The sequence below is a fragment of the Lynx rufus genome, unplaced genomic scaffold (assembly GCF_022079265.1).
Source record: "Lynx rufus isolate CCGP_SWC_20201006 ecotype Redwood Valley unplaced genomic scaffold, mLynRuf1.p SCAF_10, whole genome shotgun sequence".
Taxonomy (NCBI): domain Eukaryota; kingdom Metazoa; phylum Chordata; class Mammalia; order Carnivora; family Felidae; genus Lynx; species Lynx rufus.
The window spans coordinates 11,185,022-11,198,853 of record NW_025814824.1 but is presented as its reverse complement, the minus strand read 5'-3'; the positions used below and the strand labels follow the sequence as shown (position 1 = coordinate 11,198,853).

Here is a 13,832-nt window from a genome sequence, read left to right as displayed (position 1 = left end):
GTTCTACTCTTCCCAGGATACAGACGATCCAAATCACACTCTTTCTCATACGGGATGGGAAGGAGAGAGCTCGAAAGGGTCAGCAGTCGGCAGTGAAGTTAGAAGCCAAAGGACACTAAGGAAGAAGACAGCAGGAAAACAGTAAGACAAAGCCCCGCTCTTAGGTTCCCTGACCTTTGGATGGAGGATTGGAGCTACTGTTGGGTGCCACACTTTGCTAATCTTTCTTGAGATTTCCTGGCTTTGCAGCCCTGAGAAGATATCTTGCCCTCTTTATGTCCCTGTGTAACCTTCCAATAAACCCCTTTAACTGAAATAAACTGAGTTGACTGAAAGATAAAAAGCCGAGAGAGGGGCGCCTGGGTGGCGCAGTCGGTTAAGCGTCCGACTTCAGCCAGGTCACGATCTCGCGGTCCGTGAGTTCGAGCCCCGCGTCGGGCTCTGGGCTGATGGCTCGGAGCCTGGAGCCTGTTTCCGATTCTGTGTCTCCCTCTCTCTCTGCCCCTCCCCCGTTCATGCTCTGTCTCTCTCTGTCCCAAAAATAAATAAACGTTGAAAAAAAAAAATTAAAAAAAAAAAAAAAAAAAAAGGCCGAGAGAGCCAGATAAACCTGCATCGTATCTCCTCTGAATTTTCAATTTCCATCTCAGTCTGGATTCACGACCGTCACGACAGAGCTACCAGATAAAGGAGAATGAAAGTGAAGCCAGAGTTGTGGTTTTGGTCACAAAGGCATGATAGTGAAGTTGGAAAAGGCAGGAAAGCGATGGGGCGCGCGTAACCCTTCTTTGTGATTCGTCCAGACGAACCCCACAGCAGAACGACACCGTGTCACTGTTCACGCTCGCAGCAGGTATAAATTTGGAAGAGTTTGTGTGTATTTAGTCTCACTGCTGGAAGAGCTGATGGAACGTTACATGCTATTCTGGTTCCTTCCCATGAACGCCAGCTCTGCTGGAGGGAGGGGGAGAGGTTTTACACCGTGTTGCAAAGACATCTACTTTAAGAAGCTATTTTCCTGAAACCCAAAGACGATCGCCTTAATAACACCTGGCAGGCATTTACGAAGCTCACGGCCATTTGATCCTATCTGACTTGTCCTTACAATTCTTTGGAGAGAAAAATGAGTGAGCCGAAGAAGCGCGCTCTCAATTTCAGAAAATGAGGTCCTCCAGCATTCCTGCCTTACCTATCACTTTTCTTCTAGGATCATTCTCTGCTGCTCAATCAGCCTCTTCAACATCCTTGTTTGTACTTTGGTGTCATGATCTCTGTGTCTGAACATCCACCCTCCGTCAGCCAAGACTCGGTTTACGTCCTAGGTCCTATTGGAGTTGAAAGGGGGAGAGGGTGGATGCTCTTTCTCTAGCAACTAGATATCTGCAGAGGTAACAGGTTCCTGGCCAGGTGTTAATCACCTGGATCGGGGGTCAACAAACTTGGGCCTGGTGGAGACGACCTAACCTGATGCCTGTTTTTGTAAGTGACGTTTACTGGAATACAGCCATACCTATTTGTTTACGTTTATGAATGCTTTTGTGGTTCAAAAGCAGAGTTAGGTAGTTGTTGGCAAAGCCTAAATCACGTACTCTCTGGTCTTTTCAACAAGCGTGCTGGTCGTCGACAGAAGGGAAAGGGATCACTGCCGCATCTAACATCGAGCAGAGTGGAAACACCCAGGAAATTCCTACTGAAGGAAGGATGGAAGGAGGTGCAGGGAGATGCAATGAATTGCCCTCAGATCACATTAAAATGTTTTTTAATGTTCACTTATTTTTGAGACAGAGAGATAGAGAGTGAGCGGGGGAGGGGCAGAGGGAGAGGAAGACACAGAATCCGAAGCAGGCTCCAGGCTCTAGCTGTCAGCATAGAGCCCGACACGGGGCTCGAACTCACATGAGATCGTGATCTGAGCTGAAGTCAGAAACTTAACCGACTGAGCCACCCAGGCGCCCCAAATCAGATTTTTTATAATGAGATACAAGGAAGAATGAGATTCAAGGCAGAAAACACTCAGGATTGGCAATCTTAGGTAAGGAGGCCGAGGATAGGAGGGATTGGGATAAAAGGGGTTGTCCTCGTTAACTACTGCTGGGTTACAAACTACCCCAAACCTAATGGCTTCAACACAATCATTTTACTGTATCTCACAATTTTATGGGTTGGAAATTTGGACAGAGTTTGGTTGGGTGATCCTTCTACTGATGTGTCATCAATAGAGGTCAGTCTATGGTATTCAGTTGGCAGCTGGGCTGGTTTGAAAGGGCCAATTCAGTTTTGCTACTTGCCTGGTGCCTTGGGAGTGGTGGTAAGGCCGGGCTCGGCTGTGGTTGCCCACCAGACCACCTACCCATGGGCTTTCCAACATGTCAACCTCAGTGTGGCCAGGCTTCTTATGTGGTAGCTCAGGTTCTGAGAACAAGTGTTCCCGTGAACCAGCAAAAAGCTTCAGTGTCTTTCGTGACCACAGAAGTCACATAATGACACTTACACCCTACTCAGTTGGTTGAAGTAGTCGTCAGCCTGCCCAGATTCAAGGAGAGGGGACATGGACCCCACCTCTCAGTGGAAAGGGTGTCGAAGAGTTCGTGGCCATGGCTTAAAACCAGCCCGGGAGGGGACGGAGTAGCCGGGGCAGGTAACTGACACTTACTAAAGGCTTTCCATAGTTATTTCAAAACAGCTGTGTAAGAAAGGTATTATTATTCTCATTTGCCAGTTAAACAAATTCCAAGATTCAATGATTTATAATTAACTTACAGAAAACGACTGAGCTGGTGAGTTACAGAGTTGCAATTTCAATGCAGATCCATCTAATTCCAACTGTGGGACTTTTTCCATTTTACCATGATGTCTATCATGAGGAAATGAAGAGTCAACCATGGCAGGCAATGCAATGACGGGGGTTAAAGGAAAAAACCCATGGTCTTACCTTCTTGCTCTTGGACAATAGAGTCACTAGTGGCAGAAGGGGCCTGAGTGTCCTTCTGAGGAGATATAAGATATAACAATACCCCCTGAAACCCCAGCCCCAGAGATGCCAGATGTCCCTAACTCTTCTCCAATTCCTGGTCAGCTGTGCCAGTCAGTCTCTACCTAAGGGCACACTCCTTTCACAGTGAAAGAGGGCGATGTTGAGGGAACACAGCTCCTGTGTTAAAGGCAACTCTCACATCTCCGCCTTCAGTTCCAGCTTCTCACAAAGGCACCTGCAGGCCACCTCCTCTTTGATGTTCCCCCTCACACACATTTTCTCAGGGCAAGCTTCTGTCCCTCCTGCCCTCCTCAGGTCCTAGACCAGTGAAGAAGACTTCCAGCTTCCAGGTCTATAAGGAGCTTGGAAGTCACTACTCCTTCCAACAAGTAAACAGCTGAACGGACTGAACAATCCATGGCTATTTTTGGATGCTTGGAGGACACAGGGCAAATTGCTGCCCCCATGGCTGGAGAGACAAGGGTGTAGAGGGAGTCACGGTTTCCCAAAGCCGAGACTCACAAGTGGATACCACTGGGGGGAAGAAAACCTGAACTGTCATTGATGAGTTGATGTATGCTCACTGTGGACAAATCTGAGAGTTATAAACTCCAGGGAGACCCACTTGGGGTCTCTACAGTATTGGGGAATTTACCTCTAGGAGCTCAACTAGGTTCCCGCAGTATATATGGAGAAAAATCCCCTTGGGCTTTCAGCAGGTGGAAGGAAAAAGGAATAAATTTGAAATAAACCCAGAGCACTCTGTTCTTAACAAGGTGTGCCCTCAGGAGCCTAACCTGCCAGGGTATTATCAGAGGCTAACGGACTGAGAGGGAAATACCGAACTCCAGCCCAATCTAGTCAACCTGTCCCATGTAAGGGGAAAAAAAACCCTGAGAAACACTTGTGAAGTTCACAGGCCAGAGGCACAGGCTCACTCAAAAACTGAGACCTAATCCCATGACTGTAGAACACTTCCCACACCTCACCACCTCATTACCAAATGCCTATTTAGAGCAGTAGTTCCTTCCACACAGTACATCATGTCTGGCCAGCAAGAAAAAATTACAAGGCAGAGTAAAAGGCAAAATAGACAGAGCAAGCATCAGAACCACATGCTGCAGGGCTGTTGGAACTTTGGACCAGGAGTCCTCACTGACTGTTTCCTTGCTTCGTCCGATGTTGCGGAGATAGCATAGCATGAAAGTTCAGCACCCAGGCTTTGGTACCGTGCTGCCTGAGTTTGAGTCTATTGCTTTTGTTCTTAGGTGTTTGATTTTAGGTGAGTCGTTTTATCTCGGTGAGCTTTAGCTTTCTCAACTGTAAGATGGCAAGCCTAAGAATATCTACTTATAGTGCTTTTAGGAGAACTGAGTTACTATATTGAAGGGCTTAGAATAGCACTTGGCACATAGGAGGTACTCAACAAATGCTGGCTTTCATGATGTCCAACCAATCTCCAAGCTCTACTAGTTTTTCATTTATTCAAGGTCCTTTCTGTTACCACCATCACTCTCTTAGTCTGGGTCCTAATGATCTTATCCTTATATAGCTGTTATAGCTTCAAAAAAAAAAAGGAGGTCTATGTTCTCATATCTATATTCTGCACATAGTTGGCTGAGAATCTTCACCAATTTTTGACCCCTTATGTACTGCATTGCACTAAGCACTTTAGAGACATCATTTACCATCTTTGCAATACCTCCCTTAGCTAAGGTGACTACTACCCCCCTTTTACAGATGGAAACACTGGACTCAGAGAAATAACTTGCACTAGGTCACACACCTGGTAAGTGGCAGAGTCAGGATAAGAAATCTGGTGATGTTTTATTACACCATACTTCACTTTCAGTACCATCATACTTTGACATTCATTATGTCGCCTCCCTGCTTAGAAGCTTAAGTAAATGAGTGAACAAATAAACCAATTATTCAGAGGCAGAAGGCTTCAAAGGTTTTCTATTAAATACAGGATTTGTTTTCACATAACATTTCAATACATGATAATTTAGCCCTTGATTAATTTCCCAATCTAATTTTTCGTGCTTCCTTGCCCCAACCCTCTATTCTAGTCAGGCTAATCTATTCACCACCCCACCAAAGACCACAGCCAATTTCCATTCCAAGTCTTTGTGACATTCATCCAGTGGAATGCCAGCCTCACATCTATCTAGTTACACTGTACTCACCATTCAGGTCATAGCTCAGACCCATTTCCTGCATGTGGCCAGCTTAACTATCTAGAACCAGGAAGGATCTGAGATTTTGCCCTACTGGAAAGATAACAATTCAGCCAGCTACAGTTTCGTGGTTGTGGCAGAAGACACAAAACGCTTGGGTCAGAGACAAAGGTGGTTTTTTTACTCACAGCAATAGTAGCAGCTAGAGGATCAGCAGTTTCATGCTGCTCACAAGATGTGCACAAGCACATGAGAGTCTCCTAGAGAATGATCCCCCAACACTGATAACCTAGTGTATGTTGACATGGCCTTCCTTGCAGGCCCTAAGATGGTATTTCTCTAGACTGAGTAACGTGCAAAGAAAGCTCTTCTGAAAAGACAAAGTCTAATAGATTTCCCAGGGTTCACTGTAACATTATTTAACTAATGTTATAAGTAAACCTAGGTATAGAGTCTCATTGTGCCCATAACTTTCACGTACTAGACAGAGTGCGGGGGGGGGGGTTAAGTTAAATGTAAATCAAAACAAGAAATTCAATCAATTTTATGTTTATAATATTAAATTAACAGTTGGGAAATTATTGTTCTGCTCAAACTAAGTTGATAATGTAGGTACCGGGCTTTGGTACCATGATGCCTGAGTTTGAATCTATTGCTTTTGTTCTTAGGTATTTGATTTTAGGTTTTAGCAGCAACAAGACAACCAACTTTCAGCTCTGCCCCCAGTTCTCTAGGGAGGGGAGGAGAGGAAGAGGTTGAATCAGTCACTAATGGCATGATTTAATCAAGCATGCCTATGTAATGAAGGTTCTATAAAAATCCAAGAGAATGAAGTTCAGAGAGCCTCTAGGTTGGCAAATGCGTTGGGAGGGTAGTGCGCCCCGGTTTCATGGGAACAGAAGTGCCTGAGTTTGGGGCCCTTCCTAACCTTGCCCTAAGTACCTGAATGTTCTCCTGCATCCTTTAGCATAACCTCACAGTAAACTGGTAAACACACAAAAAAGTCCAGATCTACATTTATCCTGCTCTTGATTTTTATTTCAGGAATATCAACGTGAATACTGCCTATTTGCAAAACATTTTGTACAAAATCATATTAATAACAATACTGTTTTTCTTTAAATTTTTTTTAATGTTTATTTATTACTGAGAGACAGAGAGACACAGCACGAACAGGGGAGGGGCCGAGAGATGGAGAGACACAGAATCTGAAGCAGGCTCCAGGCTCTGAGCTGTCAGCACAGAGCTCGATGCAGGGCTCGAACCCACAAACCGTGAGATCGTGACCTGAGCCGAAGTCGGACGCTCAACCAACTGAGCCACCCAGGCTCCCCAGTACTGTTTTCTTTACTTAAGCGTAATCATATCTTACATTTAACCAAATTAAAGGGCAATTTTAATGTTGCATTGCTTTATAAACTCTGAAAAGTTATCATACTCACGTTACAGTTTGTTAGCTCCACTGAATTATCAAAACCTGGACCAAATGCATTCTTGGATCTAATTACTGGTGGCATCAGCAGAGGGAAATAACGTCTCAAGGTTTTTCCCACAGCAGACGTCAAAAACAAATTTCTGGGTTTAGTAAAGAGTTCACAATCAGAATGTTCACAAAATCCTGTAAGTATTAGAAAGAGAATATCTTAGGGGCGCCTGGGTGGCTCAGTCAGTTAAGCGTCTGAGTCTTGATTTCGGCTCGGGTCACGATCTCACGGTTCGTGGACTTGGGCCCCACATCGGGCTCTGTGCTGACAGCTCAGAGCCTGGAGCCTGCTTCGGATTCTGTGCCTCCCTCTATCTGTCTCTCTTTCTCTCTCTCTCTCTCTCTCTCTCTCTCAAAAATTAAAAAAAAAAACATTAAATAAAAAAGAAAGAACATTTTAGAAACAATTTGATCTCAAGTCAAGTTTTCTTTATGTCACCAGCTCTAGGATTTCCACCTAGGATTTTCATGCTCCTGTAAGACCTTTGCTCAGGCAGCATAGTTAAGTGTCCTTTGCTGGGTCCTTGATTCCAGCATCTCACTTGCATTTTACATCCACCGGCAGCAATCACAACAGTGCGTTACTGCAAATCCCCGTCATTTTCACAACGGCAAACGTTGAGCCTCAATACCTAAATAAAAGAGGGACTAAAATTGTACTCTGGAAAAGGTTTCCAGGGGCCATTTATGACCCTACAGGTCTTGGACACGAGGACAGTGGCAGATACCATGCTATTAAGAGCCCATCCAACAGAGGCCAGACTCTAGAAGTCAATACAAGTCAAGGTCTCTAACTTGAGGGGATTGCTTAGCAATTACGTACACACAAAGGCCATATTATGTAGGATATACTTAAATCACTGTTAGTTATCATGATAAGAGGAAAACAACATTTAAATATCCTTACTGAGCACTGAGAACCAAGAATCTGTCTCCACACCCCTCGGGGTTCAAGGACCACAGTTTGAGAGACCCATCGGTCTAAAGCATCTTTGCCAGTAGTTCACTGTCTGGTCTTTCCTTATCCTTATTTCCTTCCTGGCTATTTCCGATCCCCAGTTTCTGTTTCCTACCTGCCTCCCTGGTACTCACTCCTCACACAACACACTGACCTTTCTCCTCCCTCTTCTTCATTTCCGTTGTTCCTGTTGGAGCAGCTTCTCAGCCCAACACCTGGCCCTCTTCCTCCTGAGTGGACACTCTCTTGGCAATTACCCAGGATGCTTCGCAACACTGACCGTTGTCCTCAACTCACAAAGACATCAAAGGGATTTGCTTAAAGTCACGCCTTGGTCAGGGAGCAAGGCCACCCCCTCACCTCTTTCTCTGTATTCCCCCCACATAGACCTTGCTGAGTCCCTGAAGTCTTTGGGGGAGCACCAATCTCTGAAAAGACCGAGTGCCAATATGGCGGGGCGGGGGAGGGTCACAGTACCTTTGTGGGTTGTTGTTTACTGAGTTCAGTAACATCTTTTAAAAACATTTTTTTGACCATCGTGGTAAAATATGCAAAACGTAAAAACTATCACTCCAATCATTTTTAAGCGTGTAGTTCAATAGAATTAAGTATGTTCGCACTGTTGTGCAATCATGCTCCAGAACTTCTTCGTCTTGCAAAACTGAAATTCTATGCCCGTTGAGCAACTCCCCCCCGATTTACCCCTCCCTCCAGCCCCTGGCAACCACCGTCCTACTTTCTATCTCCATGAATTGTATATATGTGGAATCATATAATTTTTGTCTTTTTGTGACTGGCCATTCTCCCCTTGACATAAAATAACACCTCCCCCCCCCCCCCACCACACACCAGATTAGCCCTAGACAATCACTGGCCTAGGAAACAGCACATGGGGACTGTATGTTAACATCTTTCCTGTTCTTAACTCCCACACATCCTGCTTCCCATCAAGCTGCTCTGTCAACAAGTTGAAATATTAACTCCATTCCCTTTGGTTTCCCAGGCTGAAAGTGATTTGATTAAACCTGACAGAAATAACTCTTCTTATCCATGAAATGATGAGCACTGTTTTTTTTTACCCTTATTTGGGTGCTGGGTAAGAACTTTTGAGAAGCTGATGAAAATCGTGTACCCTTTCCCAGAAAAGCACGCAGGCATGCATACGTTTGCTACAGTTTCTGGGGTTTATAAGCCCTGGCTTAATGTGAGTCCCCTCAAGTGCAGGCTCTAAGACGAGAATTTGGGGGCAAGTAGTTTATTTGGGAGGGAATCCCAGGAAACAGGGGGAGGTAAACCAGAGAAGGGAGGGAACCCAATAAAGGGTGAGTTTGTTAATTCGCAGGTGCCACTGTGGATAACAGAGGCTCATTTCGGCTGGAGACCCTCTGAGACAAGGTGCAGAACGTACCTGGGAAATCGGAAGTTAACTCTGCAGCGATCCCAGCCTGCTTTGCCCTTGGGGAAGATGGTCCTCCGGCCACAGAAAGTCCTAAGGCAGAAGAGACAGGTGTTTGAGAAGGCTTCAAGGTATATGGGAACCATTCAGTGAATCTGAAGGTGACCTTTGGGAGGGCCCGGGGCAGGCGGGTGGGACACTAACACGAATACGGATCCTGGGAAACTCATCCAGGCGCGCTCGTTAAGAGGCTCTGGAACAGGTTTACTAATAACCTCCCAGACGCAATCGTCTACTTCTCTGTTGAAGCGGTGGGTGGCTCACTTGTGCTCTCAGGCCTCCCTTTTTGAGCAGTTATTCAAGTGAGCCCTCCCCCCAGCAGCCTGTAACAGACATTCATGCTGACATTGCACCCCGCCTACACGGCCGAACGCAGCCTCCTCTGCGCCTGTGATCCAGCTATCGTTATTTACCCCAGATGTTCGTTTCGACAATAGGGAGCAGCAGGGCCTGACTCAGGGGGGCTCACTGCTTAATTGCATATGGCTTATGAGAATGAAGTACACGGTGGGGATCTGCAAAAAGCTACCTGGCAATGGCCTCACTGCCAGGTCAGATCGGTTTCTCTGTCGTTCATTTCCTCGGCCTTATAGTTACAGCCCACAGAGGAAGTGGTCAATTTCATTAAAGGACACACCAGCCACAACATGGGGACATTAGTGATGAAAAAAATCACAAGCAGGACCATCAGGACTTTTTGGTGGTGGTTTTCCTAAACGTCACCTTGCAGCAGGTGGGAGAGAGCAGCTTATCTCACCTTAGACAGGAGGTGAGATCTCGAGTTCTGTGGAAGGTTGAATTGTATCCCTCCAAAAGGTACTGAAGTCCTAACCACAGTACTTCTGAATGTGACCTTATTTGGAAATAAGCTTTGCAGATAATTGAGTTAATGAGGTCATGAGGGTAGGCCCCCATGCAATACGATGGTATCCTTACAGTGAGAAGACATTTAGATCCAGAGACAAACACACAAAGAAGCAAGACAACGTGAAGACTCCGGGAGAACGCCATCTCCAAGCCAAAGAACACTTGAGCACAGACCCTCCCTCAGAGCCCTCAGAAGAAACCAACACTGCTGACATCTTGATCCCAGCCTTCAGCCTCCTGAATGCGAGACGGTAAATCTCTGTTATTTAAACCGCCATTTGTGGTTCATTGTTACAGCAGCCCCAGGAAACCGAACACAGACTCAAATAAGAAAACAAACTCAAGTCCAAGTTTGGGGAGGGGTAAAGACGATAAAGAACATAAGATAGTTAAAGAACACAGTAGGAAGCGAGGTTGGGGGTCTGAACCATCACACCAGGTATCTCTGAGTCACTAGGAGTGAGGGACAAGGCTCAAGAAACTTAAGAGTAGGTACTGGCCATCGGCGAAGGACACACGATCCATGAAAGGGCCTTGTTCTCCTTTCCTGGGAATATTCTCCACCTTCCTCCCCACGTTGTGGAGCTCACCCCTTGAAGAATTCTATATCCTCTCTCCCCTTGCCCTGACTGTGTTGAAGGGCCTTCCGTTAACCCATGACACCTAGATCTTATCCCATCAGAGTATTTGTCCCTCGGCATTGTAACGGCTTTCCCAACGGTCTCCCAACTAGACTGTGACCTGTCTGAGATGAAGGACTGGGTCTTTCCCATTATTGCATCCCCAGCATCAGATACTATACCTGATGCATTATAGGGAGGCTCCATAAATGTTTCTGGAAGAAATGGATGGATGGATGGATGGATGAAGGCACAAAAGGCATGGATTTGATATTAAGACGAACATTAGGGCGCCTGGGTGGCGCAGTCGGTTAAGCGTCCGACTTCAGCCAGGTCACGATCTCGCGGTCCGTGAGTTCGAGCCCCGCGTCGGGCTCTGGGCTGATGGCTCAGAGCCTGGAGCCTGTTTCCGATTCTGTGTCTCCCTCTCTCTCTGCCCCTCCCCCGTTCATGCTCTGTCTCTCTCTGTCCCAAAAATAAAAAATAAACGTTGAAAAAAAAAATTAAAAAAAAAAAAAAGACGAACATTAGCTTGCATCTTGGTGCTGTTTATTTATTTATTTTGGGGGGGGCTTGAGATGATTGTAGGATGTGGCATCCTAGGTAAGAACTTGGTCAGTAGGATGAGTACTGGGGAAGGCCTGTGACAGACTGAGCATTGCAACACCACGACTAGCGTCGTGGAGCATTCATTCACTTATCCATCCCTGCTCACACATACTTGGAGCACTATAGTGTTCCAGACGCTCCCTACAAAGATGGGGACTGCAAAATTCCCTCCACATAAGGGTGGAGGGAGAGGTTTATAAATCAGGAAGGGCGGAGGATATATTCCCAAAGATATTTGCGGCCGCGTTATTTACAATATCTGAACGCTGGAGTAAACCTCGGAGCCTATATCCACAAGGAGAAATGGTTAAATATAATAAGGTATATTAATCTGATGGAATATCGTGCAGCAAATAAAAAGAAAAAATCTTCAGGCAGTATTCCAGAGAAGACCAGTTTGGGGTATGAGTGATAGAAAACCCGCACTTAGAACAGACTAAACGGCAATGTATTTCCTTTCATGTCAAAAAGCCAGAGGGAAGCGGGTGTAAATGGCGGCTCCACAATCACCAGCTTGGCTTCTTCTCTTGCTGTTCCTCCGTCCATAGAGTGAGACTGCTCCTTCATGGTCCAAGAGTTGCTGCTGGAGCTCCAGCCATCACGTCTGCACTCCAGGCAGTAGGAAGAAGGAATGGATAAAGAAGGGGAAGTCTCTCTTATAGATACGGCCAAGAAGTTGCTCATGATGTGTCTGATTTCATCTGGAGCAGTCGGAGTTCAGGTAGGGAGACGAGTCATTTTGTGTGTTACAGGATAAAGGACTTCTTTTTTTTTTTTTTTTTCTTTTTAAAATTTTTTTTTTCAAGGTTTATTTATTTTTGGGACAGAGAGAGACAGAGCATGAACGGGGGAGGGGCAGAGAGAGAGGGAGACACAGAATCGGAAACAGGCTCCAGGCTCCGAGCCATCAGCCCAGAGCCTGACGCGGGGCTCGAACTCATGGACCGCGAGATCGTGACCTGGCTGAAGTCGGACGCTTAACCGACTGCGCCACCCAGGCGCCCCCAGGATAAAGGACTTCTTATGGAAAAATAATAACTTTTTCCTGCGTGGGAAGAGCTGTAGAAAGTTGGAGGGTCAGAGATGGCGTCACCAATTGGTCATTTTGAAAAGCCACGCCCATCAAGCTACCGGAAGGGAGCTGCAAAGGGGGAGTTCGTGGAAAGGTCTGGGGATCCTAGTCAAGCATCTGGAGGGGAGTCAGTGGCTGCTGTTGGTCAACAGGGCCAGAAATTCCGAAGAGGAGCTGGGCATCCAATGGACGAGGGTGGGAGTGAGTTACAGCCGGAAACTGTTGGACACCTCTACAACCATCTGTCACCATAGTGGACAACAAAATGACCATTGGAGAATAATGACCGCTGCCCTACTTCTGCCTCCTAAATTTCACACGGGTTCCTTTTTTGGCCAACTACAACCTGGAACCGTACACGCAATGGAATTCTGGGAAATGGAGCTCCAAGTTTAACCAAGGTGGTGCCATCCAAATGGCCACAACGCACTCCTCCCCCCCTGGCATGCCTATACAAGTCTCTCTCTTGTTTTAAACCACATTTAATTTTCAAGTAAAGACAACAGTAAAATCATGCTTCTATATAACATGATGCAGCTGTCCCACGTACAGCTGGAAGATGCAAACCCTTTCCCCAAAAGAAGTATACACAGAAACTCACGTGTCACTGCTGTCCCTCATTGGATGATGTTCAAACCTCTCCCAGCTGAGTTATGGGTCACCTTCGGCCCTGAATTTAAACACTGGGATATAAAGTTCACTGCTATTAACAATCCTATGTTAAAAAGTAGGAGAATTCGAAAAATGACAATGGATAATATTTATTATGAATATGTTCATATCAAAGCAAGGGACAGTTATAGTACTACCTTCCTAGGCGAGCCTGGGTGGCTCAGTCGGTTAAGCACCCGACTTCAGCTCAGGTCATGAACTCTCATGGTTCATGAGTTCGAGCGCCACATTGGGCTCTGTGCTGACAGCTCAGAGCCTGGAGCCTGCTTCCGGTTCTGTGTCTCCTCTCTCTTTGCCCTCCCCTGCTTGTGCTCTGTCTCTCTGTCTCTCTCTCAAAAATAAATGAATGTTAAAAAAATATAAATAAATACTATCTTCCTCATTTCTACAACTGGTCATGTAGTCATAGCTGGTACTTATTCGTTTTCTCTTTCGCTACCATAGTTTGTATGTTCTTTTTTTTTTTTTTTTTTTTTTAAATTTTTTTTTTCAACTTTTATTTATTTTTGGGACAGAGAGAGACAGAGCATGAACAGGGGAGGGGCAGAGAGAGAGGGAGACACAGAATCGGAAACAGGCTCCAGGCTCTGAGCCATCAGCCCAGAGCCTGACGCGGGGCTCGAGCTCACAGGCCACGAGATCGTGACCTGGCTGAAGTCGGACGCCTAACCGACTGCGCCACCCAGGCGCCCCTGTATGTTCTTTTTTTGAAAAATTTCTTTCAAGGTGTATTCATTTTTGAGAGACAGCACACAAGCTGGGGAGAGGCAGAGAGAGACGGAAACACAGACTCGAAGCAGGCTCCAGGCTCTGAGCTGTCAGTACAGACCCTGATGCGGGGCTCAAACCCACGAACTGTGAGATGATAACTTGAGCTGAAGTCGGACGCTTAACCGACTGAGCCACCCAGGCGTCCCCATAGTCTGTATTTTCTTTTTCCT

General features: G+C 46.0%; 1 long non-coding RNA gene across 2 annotated transcripts in view; it reads right to left on the bottom strand.

The window, feature by feature from the left end:
• Nucleotides 1-9,299, bottom strand: part of LOC124528228 (uncharacterized) — a 31,304-nt gene extending 22,005 nt beyond the window's left edge. For both annotated transcript variants that reach the window (XR_006966124.1, XR_006966122.1), the window contains exons 1-2: nucleotides 9,196-9,299; nucleotides 9,004-9,084 (exon numbers count right to left, since the gene is read on the bottom strand). This is a non-coding gene — a long non-coding RNA (uncharacterized LOC124528228). The remainder of the gene's footprint in view (nucleotides 1-9,003; nucleotides 9,085-9,195) is intronic.
• Between the last annotated feature and the right edge of the window lie 4,533 nt (nucleotides 9,300-13,832).